Source organism: Phyllostomus hastatus, unplaced genomic scaffold (assembly GCF_019186645.2).
Source record: "Phyllostomus hastatus isolate PE091 unplaced genomic scaffold, TTU_PhHast_1.1 phas_scaffold_93, whole genome shotgun sequence".
NCBI classification, from domain to species: domain Eukaryota; kingdom Metazoa; phylum Chordata; class Mammalia; order Chiroptera; family Phyllostomidae; genus Phyllostomus; species Phyllostomus hastatus.
Window position 1 is genome coordinate 31,739,405 of NW_025334042.1, and position 12,965 is coordinate 31,752,369.

The following is a 12,965-nucleotide window of genomic DNA, read 5'->3' on the forward strand; positions in this document are numbered from 1 at the left end:
CAACAATGCATGCAGTTCAACCGACAGCCACTGACTCTGTGGGCATGTGGGATCACAGCAGGCACGAAGATGATTCTATGGAGGGGTGTAATGCACATCCCTGTTTTAGTGGAGGCCTGCCTCTCCCTGGGGTGCACAGTCTGTACTGCAACCCTCCCCAGTGCCGGCCTGGAGGTGGGATGGGTACCCCCTTTTGCACTACACAGCTGCTTTTGAAGCATTCTTCCTCCCTCCTTCCCTAAAACTCCTCTGCTTTAAATTTCATGTCTTCAGGAGATTTTTTTTTAACTGGAATATGTACATTTTGGTGGGGAAGCAAATTAACAGTAGCTTCCACTGGGACATGGTAGGGGCAGCAGGGTAGGCACAGTCACTGCATCCTGTCCCTTCCCATCATGGTTCCTGTCACCTGCCAAACTCCAACTCACTCCCCCTCATTTCTTCAAGGCTTCAGCTCTGCTCACTATCAATATCGCCAGAACCTCTGGTCTAAAAATTCCTGGATTCTCAATATTCACCCAGATGATCTTGACTCCCAGAATTTCTCCTCGTGAGGGAACATCTCTTCCAGCTCCCGCCACTCATTCCCATGCTCGTACCTTAGTGGATCGCTCTCCCGGGTGACTATCTCACCACTTGTCTCTCCTCAAATACCCAACACCTCCCCGCACCTTCCCTCTCAGCTGCTGACCTTGCTTCCTGCTTCAGTGGGGAAACTGAAGCAGCCTGAAGAGGACTTTCAGAGGCTCTCTTCATTCACATCTGCATCCACATACTCTGCTTTTCCAGGTATAGCCATAGACGTTGGTAACGCCTGATTCCTTCCGAAAGGCAATCCCTCCATTTCCACAGCAGATCCCATTCCTCTCTTCTTCACTCAAGCAGCTCTAGACATTTTCCCTTTTCCTCTTACATCATTAAAATCTCCCTCCCCACTGGGTCATAACCATCAATAAGAGGCATTCACATATGCAATTATTTCTTTCATCTTTAAAAAAACACACAAAACTTTCTCTTGAGCCTGTTTTGTTTCCCCTAGCGACCTCCTCCTTTCTTTGGTCCTCTTTGCAAATAAAACTATCTCCTGGAAAAGTAGGCCTCTATTCTGCCTTCAATTCTTCTCCTTTTGTTCTCTCTGAAACCTACCCTAACCGAGCTTTCACTCCCATCACTCCAGAGAAACTTTTCTAACTGAGGTGACCCATGACCCCTTCTTGCTAAATCCAGTGGTCAGTTCAGTTTCCTCATCTGATTTGACTATTAGCATTTCCACTACTGATCACCACTTCCTTTGCAGACATCATATTCCTCACTTTGTTTCTGGGAACCATTCTCTGTTTATTGTCTTTGTATCCCACTACTATTTGTAGTTTCCCTCCTTATTTCCAACATCTCAATGCTTGGGCCCCTTCTCTTTCCTATTTACACATCCTGTCTTGGTGATTTCAGTGATAAGCCTTAAAGAGTATCTACTGCTGATGATTCCAGAATTTACATTTCTATCTCCAGATTGCTCCCCCAAACTTTAGGCCCTCATCTCCCACTACCAATTCAACATCTACATTTGGAAAGCTAACTGAAATTTAAAACTTGTATGTCTGAAACTTAACTTCTGATCTTTTCTTCTAAAACTTGGTTCACCTGAAGCCTTCCCCTTTTTAATTTTCAAACCGGTTAAGCTAAAAACCTTGGACTTCATGTTATCATTTTTCCTCCTTATCTCATATTATCTATATCCAACCCATTAGAAAGTCATGTTGGACCCTGGCTGGTGTAGCTCAGTGGATTGAGTGTCAGCCTGCGAACCAAAGGGTCAGGGATTCAATACCCAGTCAGGGCACATGCCTAGGCTGCAGTCCAGGTCAGGTCCCCAATAAGGGAGCACACAAGAGACAACCACACACTGATGTTTCTTTTCCACCCTCCCTCCCTTCCCCTCTGTCTAAAATAAATTTAAAAAATCTTTAAAAAAAAGTCATATTTGTTCTCTACTCTCAAAATATATTCAAAATAGTGGTGACCTCTTTTCATCACTTTCTCTCCTGTCATCTTGGCCCAGACCACCATTTTCTCAGATCTGGATGACTACATTAATCTCCCACTCTTATCCCTGCCTCATGAAAGTCCTGTTCTCCTCGGCTCAATGGCTTCCAGTGGCTTCCACTTCAATCAAAGTAAAAGCCAAAAGCCTTTCAATGGTCTGTAAGACCCTACCTACATGACTGGGCTTCCTGTTGCCTCTCTGACTTCCTCATGACGGTGTGGTATGGATAAAAAGGTAGACACACAGACCAACAGAACAGAGTTTAGAAATGGACTCCAAAAATGTGGCAAATTGATTCTGACAAAGCTAAAAAAGCATTGCACTGGAGAAAGACTAATCTTTCAACAAATAGTGATGGGACAATGGAACATTTACATACCCCCAAAATGAATTTCTACTTAAACCTCACACTTCATACAGAAATCAACTCAAAATGGAGCATCGACCTAAATTTGGTGCTATAAAGTTTTCCAATGAAAATACAGGAGAAAATATTTATGACAAAGAGGTGGAGAAGTTCTTAAATCTGATATAAAAAACATAATACAAAAAAATCCCAATAACATAATAAATAAGACTTTTTTTGATATAATAGACTTCATAGAAATAAAAACCTGTGTTCTGCAAAAGACAATTTTAAGAGAATGAAAGGAAGTGAAGGTTTTCATATGTACGTGGTATCTGAAGAACAAAATAAATGAAACAGAAAGAGACTCACAGACACAGAGAACAGACTGATGAATGCCTCAGAGGAGAGGGGTTGGGTGGTTGAAGAAAGTTAACCGATTAAGAACTACAAATTGGTAGTTACAAAATAATCATGGGGATGTAAAGTACAGCACAGGGAATATAGTCAGTAACACTGCGATAACTCTATGGTGTCAGGTGGGTACTAGAAATATTAGGCGGACACTTTGTAAAGTATGTAACTGTCTAACCACTATGCTATCCACCTGAAACTAATACAAAATAATACTGAATGCAAACTGTAATTGAAAAATAAAATTTAATTTAAAAAGGAATCAGAAGTCAAGCTGAGAGAAAATATTTGCAAATCACATATCCAAACCAAGGTCTTGAATACAGCATATATAAAGAATTCTCAAAATGTACACAATTTAAAAAATGGGCAAAGCCTAGAACAGAAACTTTACCAAGAAGTTTATATGAAAAGCAAGTAAGCATATGAAAATATGTTCAATACTATTAGCCATTAGGGAAATGCAAACTAAAGTCACAATGAGATTACCAATACACATCTATGAGAATGGCTAAAAGTTAAAAGCAAACAAACTGGTAATATCAGGTGCTAGAGAGAATGAGGAGAAACTGGAACTCATACACATTGCCAGGGGAACTACAACATGGCGCAGCCACTCTGGCCAAGTTAAATGCACTCTTCCCACCGAGCCCTGGGTGCCCGCCCTTCCAGTTACTTGCCCTAGAAAAACAACAACTTTGTTCACACAAAAATATTAATATACATGAACATATATAGCAGCTCTATTTGTAATTGACAAAATCTGAAAACAACCCAAATGTTCTTCAATAGGTTTTTAAAAAGAACATTGTTGTGAACCCATACAATGAAATGTTATTTGGTGATAGAAAGGAACAAACTATTGATACTGTTGATAACCTAGATGAAATCTCATAGGCATTAATGCTGAGAGAAAGGATCCCAACTCCAAAGGGTACATACTGTGTAATTCCATCTACATAACATTCTTGAAGAGACAAAACTACAGTTACAGAGGACAGATGATTGGCTATCAGAGGTTTGGGGGGAAGGGTATGACTACAAAGCAACACACAATACAGGCGAGGCTTGGGGGGTGACTAAACTACTCTGCATCCTGATTGTGGTGGTGGTTATATAAATCTACATATGTGTTAAATTCAAAGAAGTATAAACAAAAAAATCCCATCAGCCTATAATTAATTAATCTTACAACAAACCTATTTATATAACTATATTTGCCAAAGGCACATGGCCTATATATTGTTAAACTTTGCTTTCAGATTCTTGATAGTGTTAATAGGGATATTGGTTTATAGTAGAGTCAGCAAATGTTAGGAAGAAGGACTTTGAACAAAAAGAAAGAAGCTCTCTCTGGTGGACTCGAAAAGCCAACAAGCAAGCACTGGCATGGTGAGTGCAGGGACTCCAGAGCCAGGCTGCCTGATGTAGGACAGCGGCTGGACTACTTGTTGGACAAGCTGTTTAGCCTCTTCTTGTCTCAGCAGTGAAGGGGGGAGAGAGTACATACATGCTTTGTAAATGTTTTAAGAAAATCAAAAGATAATGAATGTGAAGTGCATGTGGTAAACGATCATAAATGTTAGCTGTAATTTTATTATTAGTTATTTAAACCAATTAAAAACAGCAATAATTCTTTACTATTCGGTGCTTTGCATTGTTCCAGAGGGGTGTGAGGTCAGTTCCCAACAAACAGGGAGAGCAGGAGTGAAGCAGAGACACAGCTTCCAGCCCTCCCCTAGCTGCGCCTTCACAGGAGGGTGACATCGTCCCTCAGCTGGAAGTGTCCGTTCTACTTATCCAAGGGTCAGGTATTAATAAAAGGGAAATGAACATTTCCACTGGCCTCGGGCTGAGCCTCCTACACCTGCTCCTTACTGCCACTGGCAGCAGGGCGGTGCCCACCACCGGTGGCTGAAAGGCACACGGCTTGTTGGTTAGTGTTCGTGAGAGCGAAAGAGCAGGTGGCGTGCGCGGAGTCCGTTCCACTCAGTGGTGGGTGAACACAGCTCCCAGTGAGCAGTTATTCGGCCCAAACATGAGAGCCTATAGGAAAAGCTTTGTTATTTATTGGATGCATTAATTAAATAGTTTAGTCTTTTCCCATGAAGCAGGTCATCAGTAAGCACATTCCATTTTGGAGAGAGCAATAATGCAGTGACCCTTTCAAGAACCAGCCAGGTACAAAAGGCTGTTTACACCAATAATAAGATCACTCAGATGGCTCTTCTCTTTCAACACACTGGCTTTTCAATGTGTGCTGTGTACTCTTTTGGCACCAGGATGTCAGCCACTCTTCTTGCAACTGTCAGAAGGTGCTGTGGCCTCTCCCTCTATTTCAATTCATCTTTCTAATGTATTGTTTCCATCTTGCTGTGTGTGAATAAGTCTGATTACCAAACTTTGAAATAACACTTACAGAGTCCTCTATTCCTTGTAAAGCACTTTTGTGAAAAAATCTTCATAAAACTCAAAGGGAATAGAATAGGTATTAATATGATGTTTATATAGAAAATAATTTTAATCACACAACTCTTAAAATGGTCCAGTTAGAACTAAACTCAGCTTCTCTGATTTAGAATTCCACACTATTACCAAACCACCTATTGATACAACAGAAGCTAATCAATTTTTAAAGGCTGACTGAGCAGCTCCCCACAGAACCAAGTGAGTATGTGCTGGTGGCTGAGGTCCACAGCATCTAATCGCTGTTTAAATTATATTTTTCATTTAATCGGTCACAGCAGGCTCACCTATATGTAGGTTTAATGAAAGACTAAGACAAGTGTGATATTATCATACAAAATATTATATATTGTCTTACTTCATTTGGACCACAGTAACAAAATACCACAAGCTGGGCAGCTCAAACAATAGGTATTTATTTTTCATAGCTCTAGAGGCTGGGAAGTCCACGATCAAGTGCCCACAGGCTGTGTGTCAGGGGGACCTGCTTCCTGGTTCACAGATGACCATCTTCTGTGTCCTCACGCAGGGAAAAGGGAAGGGGGCTCTCTGAGATATCTTTAATAAGGTCATGACCTAATCACCTCCCAAAGGCCCCATTTCCTAATACTGTCACACCGGGGATTAGGTTTCAACATATACATGTTCAGGGCACACGACATGCAGTCTACAGTCTATGTTGTGTAAAACTCAGCTCCCTTTCATTTTCCATGATACTGAAGAGTAGAAGGAAATAGCCTCTAAACATATTTAGTGGGCCTAATGTTGAAAACAACCACGCCTCACTGAATTTTGTTCGTTAATGTTTCCCAAGCATCTGGCTCATACTTAGTAAGCACTGAGAAGACTTCTGCAGAATGAATGAATGCATGACTGCAAAGCTAAAAATTCAAAAAGATGAAAAGCCTAAGATGAGAAACTCAAAACCTAGGTCCAACATTTCAACTGTTCAAGGATTCTAAACAGGAATAAAGACAGTCAATAGTATCATGTTTTTAAGAGCAAACACATTTTTAAGAAACACTGGATGTCAGTCTAAGACGGCAATAATCAGGATGCAGAGACACCCTGCAGACACATCACAGGTGGAGGTACTAATGGATCTAGGTATATTTAGCATGAAAAAGGGAAGACAAGACAGCTCTTTCCAAATATTTGAAGCTGTTGGGCATGGGCTAAAGTTGTCAAGTAGAACAGGAAATTTCAAAAAATGTATTCTCTGGCCCTGGCCAGGTAGCTTAGTTAGTTACAGCATTGTCCCTGTACACCAAAAGGTTGAGGGTTCTATCCCCAGTCAGGGCCCATACACAGGTTGTGGCTTTTATCCCCATTCGGGGCACATAGGGGAGGCAACCAGTGTTTCCCTCCTTCTCTCTCTTTCTCTCTCTCTAAAATCAATAAACAAATCCCCAGTTGAGCATTTTTTTTTAAGTATTCTCTGGACTTCCAGCCAAGATGGAAGCGTAGGTAGACACACTGTGCCTCCTTGCACAACCAAATTAAGGACAACAAAAATTTAGAAACAACAACAAAAGACAACCAGAACTGACAGAAAATTGAACTGTATGAAAGTCTGACAATCAAGGAGTTAGACAGATTCATCCAGGCCGGTAGGAGGGGCGGAGTTGGGCCTGTGGCCGGGCATTGGGCACAGACGAAGAGGAATTGCAGCAAAAAAAAAAAAAAGAGCAGTGGCTTGCGGACCCTGGGTGTGCAGGTGGCAGCAAGCAGACCTGGGTGCACAAGCAGCACTGGCAGACCCCAGGTGCAGGGTAGCAGCAGGCAGGCAGACACAGTAAGGTCTGCAGGGCTGCTGACTGACCAAGCGGTCCCACATTTGCACACAGACAAACCAGGCGAAGCTGGGGAACAAGACAGACCATAAAGGCCAGGGCCCCGGCTCGGGGAAATAAAGCCTCAAAACACTGATTGAAAACACCTGTGGGGGTTGAGGCACACGCAGAGACTCCCAGCCTCACAAGTTAGTTCGTCGGAGAGACCCACAGGGACCTAGAATATACACAAACCCAACCACACAGGAATCAGCACCAGAAGGGCCCAATTTGGTTGTGGGAAGAGATGGAAAGAACTGAAATCCGAGAGAGAGCAGAGCAAGCGCCATTGTTCCCTCTCAGGCTCTGCCCCCACAAACAGTGTCACAACCCAGGAAGGGGGCTGACCCACCCTGGTGAACACCTAAAGCTCCGCCCCTCATACGTAACAGGCTTGACAAGACAAAAACAAATTGGTCCAAATGGAAGAACAGATCAAAGCCACAGAGCAAATACTTTTAAGCGGCCAAGAGATAGCCAACCTATCAGATGCACAGTTCAAAGCACTGGTGATCCGGGTGCTCACAGAATTGGTTGAATCTGGTCGCAAATTAGATGAAAAAAATGAAGGCTACGCTAAGTGAAATGAAGGAAAATGCACAGGGAACCAATAGTGATGGGAAGGAAACTGGGACTCAAATCAATGGAGTGGACCAGAAGGAAGAAAGAAACAACCAAACAGAAAAGAATGAAGAAACAAGAATTCAAAAAAATGAGGAGAGGCTTAGGAACTTCCAGGACATCTTCAAACGTTCCAACATCCAAATTACAGGGGTACCAGAAGGGGAAGAGGAAGAGCAACAAGTGGGAAAGTTATCTGGCAAAGGAAATAGACTTCCAGGAAATCCAGGAAGCTCAGAGAGTCCCAAAGAACTTGGACCCAAGGAGGAACACACCAAGGCACATCATAATTACATTAGCCAAGGTAAAAATGAAGGAGAGAATCCTAGAAGCAGCAAGAGATAAGGAGATAGTCACCTACAAAGGAGTTCCCATCAGACTATCAGCTGATTTCTGAAAAAAGACCTTACAGGCAAGAAGGAGCTGAAAAGAAGTATTCCAAGTCATGAAAGGCAAAGACCTACATCCAAGATTGCCCTATCCAGTAAAGCTTTCATTTAGAATGGAAGGGCAGATAAAGTGCTTCTCAGATAAGGTCAAGTTAAAGGAGTTCATTATCACCAAGCCCTTGTTATATGAAATGTTAAAGAGATTTATCTAAGAAAAACAAGATAAAAAACATGTATAGTAAAATGGCAGAAAACTCACAATTATTCACAACCACACCTAAAACAAAACAAACTAAGCAAACAACTAGGACAGCAACAGAACCAAAGATGGAGATCACATGGAGGGTTAGCAACAGGGGAGTGGGAGGAGGAGAGAGGGGGAAAAGGTACAGAGATAAGTAGCATAAATGGTAGGTAGAAAATAGACAGGGGGAGGGCAAGAATAGTATGGGAAATGTAGAAGCTAAAGAACTTATGACACATGGACATGAACTAAAGGGGAGGAATGTGGGTGGGATGGGGTGTGCAGGGTGGAGAGGAATGAAGGCGGGAAATGGGACAACTGTAATTGCATAATCAATAAAATAAAATAATTTAAAAAAAATTTTAAATGTATGCTCTGTAGATTCAGATGCTAGAAATACAACCAGGTAGTAAAAATCACAGAGCTGACCTTTCACTGAACAAAAACAAGCAGTTTAACAATCAGAGCTGCCAAGCAACAGGAGGGCAGCCTTGGAAGGGAGCTGGAGGCGGGAAATTATAGTGATTTAACATCTCCATTGTCCCAGACATTCGACACAGGACACAGGACACAGGACATCTCCATGTTAGAAGGAAAATGAAGCTTAGAAAACAAAAGCAAATTGTCAATATCACAGTTGGTAAGTGGTACAGCTGAAACTCAAACCCAGCGGTAGCTAGCTACTAAAGCATGTTTTTTTTCCAGTTCAATTCAACTCAACAAACGTTACTTTTTAAGGTCGGCTTTTGACCAGGCAATGTGCCCGATGCTGGGGACACAAAGATAAATGACAGGCGGAACAAGTCCTTCTTTTAAAGGACTCTCAGTTCATCTTCTCCATTGTGCTGGGAGTGTCTGGGGAAAGGGCAGATGACCATTCAGGACTGTGGGAGAAAAAATTATTAATCTTAACCAAATAATCACTAAGGTACATTCTAACTCTAAAAGTTTATAGATGTGGATTCCTTAAGGTGTAACAGATATATTCCTAATGTTGACATAATAATAGATTTCTGGAAATTGAGCCACTGGTATTTTATGAAATTTGGTTGTAAATTTCCATATGGGAAAAATGGAGCTTCAACTATAATAAAAATCACACAGATTAAGCAGCTCTTAAAATGGCCACATCATAATAAAAGTATTACTAACAAGTTACAAATTTATCCATTGTACTAAAGCTTCATATACTGTGCCAGAAATTTCATTAGCTTGAGGCAAGATTCAGAAGAGGGGAGCGTGTTCTTGGCAACCACAGTGATGTGGCTCGGAGTGTCTCGATCACAGGCAGGTTTTCTGAGTTCAGGTCCTGGATGGTCATATTACTCATGCACGTTGGGCAAGTTTGGACCTCTCCATCAGTCACGTGCCCCATCAGTAAAATGAGATGGTATAATAATAGGACCTACCTCAACAGGGTTGTTAAAAGGACTCAGAAAGTTAATTCATGTAAAGAATTTGGAACAGTGCACCTGGCTGGTGTAGCTCAGTGGATTGAGCGCGGGCTGCGAACCAAAGTGTCGCAGGTTCAATTCCCAACCAGGGTACACGCCTGGGTTGCAGGCCATAACCCCCAGCAATTGCACATTGATGTTTCTCTCTCTATCTCCCTCCCTTCCCTCTCTAAAAATAAATAAATAAATAAAAGAATTTAGAACAGTGCCTGGCACACTGCTGGCAGTCAAACGTTCAGTTATCTGCACTTCTAAGTACAGGTTTAATCTCTCCTACGGTCAAGATTTCCACTTTACAACTCTAGTCTTCTGCATTCCACCCACAGCAGCCTGTCTTCTGGGACATCTCATTTTCATACAAACAGCAATTCTGGTTAGGAACGCTGGCATAATTGATGCTCTGTAAATACTGCAGTAAATTCTACCTTATTTAACAATCGAGAGTATTCAGTAGTATTAGAAGTTTTACTATGCTGTTTTGTGATTTCATCAATGTTGATTTTAGTTTAATTTAGATCCAGTAAGAGTTCAATAAATATTCTCCAAATAATGAGAGCCTCTACGTAGGCTCTCTTTGAGTATGTTAAGACCTATAGTTTGAGACAGAAAACCCAAATTTGAGCTTGTTTACTAATTATCTGCCTAGGCACGACAGTGATCTATCTGTTCTCTTTAAGCTCTCGGCACAATGATGCACCTCAAGGCAACCCAGGGACTTCCCCCCTCTATTTCTGGCTCTGGAGGATTCACTCCTAGTTTGGTTCTTTGATTTGGGTTATTTTTTTAATACTCCCTGTACTTTAAAAATTATTTAAAGCAGTTTGCCATTAAAGATAATTATACCAGAAGCCCTGGCTGGTGTGGTTTGCCATTAAAGATAGTTATACCAGAAGCCCTGGCTGGTGTGGTTCAGTGGGTTGAGTGCTGGCCTGCGAACTGGAAGGTCGCTGGTTCATGATTCAGTGACCTGGTTCATGTTAGAGCACATGCCTGGGTTGTGGCCTGGGTCCCCAGTTGGGGGCATGTGAGAGGCAATGGATTGGTGTTTCTCTTGCACATCGATATTTTTATCTCTCCTTTTCTCCCTCCCTTCTCCTCTCTCTAAAAATAAATAAAATCTTTTTTTGAAAAGATATATATACCATAAGACTGATGAAAATGTTTGAAAATAACATTTATTTGAAAAACCTAGGTTAGTTTTTACAGTTAAACATAGTCCTGGAGCTTTTTAACAACCAAAACAGAAACAAAAACCACTAGCTTTCAGCCCGTCAGAGACGGTATCTAGAAATACATTGCAGGCCCGCTTGGAAGACCACGAAACAGACAACCTGCTCTTTTTTTTCCTTTTCACTACCTGACAAACCTGAATGAAGACTTTCATCAGCCAAATATCCTGGAGCTATTTTAGATTTAAAAATACATCCATTTGGATGCAACAAGTTATTCTCTTCCTGCAAATCAACTATTGAAAATGCATAAATATTGAAGGGCTCTAACAAAGAGATTCAGTCAGGAGATCATGGTGCTTATAGCAAGTCCCTAAATTGTGAGCCTATAACACTGCCCTCCCCAGCTTAAGGTCGGCCCAAAAGTCTAAATTAGTGGTTCTTGAGGTGTGGTCTCCAGAGCAGCAGCCACAGCATCAGGTACTGTGAACTTGTTAACAATAAAAATCTGTGAGTCCCCCTGAGAACCACTGACTTAGAAGCTCTGGGGCTAGGGCCCAGGACTCCAGTTTTGATGAGTTCTCTGATTCCAAAGCTCACTAAAATTTCAGAACTTATCTGAATGAAGGGCTCCTCCAATTTTTCCTTCTTTACTGCTTCACTTCATTCCTAACTTGCATCCTCATTCTTAATTACCAACTCCTGCTGCTTATTACAGATCTACTCATTGGAAGCTGTGCTCAAGCATGGGGTGCCTAACAGAGGGTGCTCTGTCAATCACCACTGTCTCACCTCGACAGAAAAACACCTCTGGATTCTCTGCCCCTTCCTCAGCCTTCGCGGTTCCTCAGCTGCAGCTGCTGTGACCACGGAGATGTGCAGCCTGAGGATCTGGACTCACTGGTCACAGTTCTCCACAAATCACCTGCACGTTCATGCACTGGGTCCTCACATTGCCCAGGTCACATCCTGTCTGCCTACTTGCCACATGAACCTGCTGCTCACGGCCGCTGAGGTTGCCCCCTGAGGCTGTTTGCTATCTAGTTTAAGCAAGGGTGGTAGTCTATGTCACCGCATGACCTTGGACCCACTTCTGCAGTAGATGCTTGTGTCACAGCAAAGCCTGGGATTGAAAAGGTGAATGACAATTTCTTAGGAGGAAGAGAGTCTGGTACTTACAAAGGGTAAGGAAGGGATGGTCTAAGCCCAGGACATACCGATGCATCAGTTAAAAAGCCAGAGAGCAGCTTGATTTTTAGCAATCGTTTGCAGTGGAGGGAAGAGAGGCAGGACATCCTAAAAGCTGTCTCACGTTCTTCAGATTACTTAGTACTAAGAATACATTAACTTCTACTTAGTTGGCTCCTTTCTTCTTAGTTGGTCTCCGCAAGCCATACTACTATATTTGGGCATGTCCACGACAGTGAACTAGGTAAAGCACAAACCTTACTGTAGATATTCATTTAGTTCACTGTAATATGGAATGTGTAAATGTGGATTATTGATTAAACTTCAATAAATTTTGGACAACTTATATCTCAGAATAATGAAGCCCTATTTGCAATGTGTCACTGATTTTAAGAAATGTATCAGTGGGTTCCTTCTGTTATATGTCACACTATGGAGCAATTTTTCACCCCACCTTTTTCTATGACTAAAACGTTCGACCACGCAGCCCACTTAGTCGTAGACCTGGGACCTGTTGGTCACTCCCGCTGCACTGGCGTAGGAGTGAGATGACATCAGCACCTCTTCTGCAGCTTTCATATCAAAAAACTGGAGTGAATGATTTATTATAAAGTTCCCAAAAATGCTCTTAAACAGGTTTGGTGGATAAAGCTGCTTTTGGCTCTCCCTGTGCTCACCTTCACTGGCAGACTGTTTGAAAATGACCTGGCACATGCTGCAGCCGTGGGGAGGCTGGAGAGACGCAGGGCGTCCCGTGGAGGCCCGGGGATTGGGGAAGGAGAGCTCCCACCTCTAACT

The 12,965-nt window shown here is 42.2% G+C and overlaps 1 protein-coding gene across 4 annotated transcripts in view; it reads right to left on the reverse strand.

Moving 5' to 3' along the window:
- BICD1 (BICD cargo adaptor 1) overlaps positions 1-12,965 on the reverse strand; it is a 174,662-nt gene that overhangs the window by 81,085 nt on the left and 80,612 nt on the right. The gene's annotated exons all lie outside the window — the stretch shown is intronic.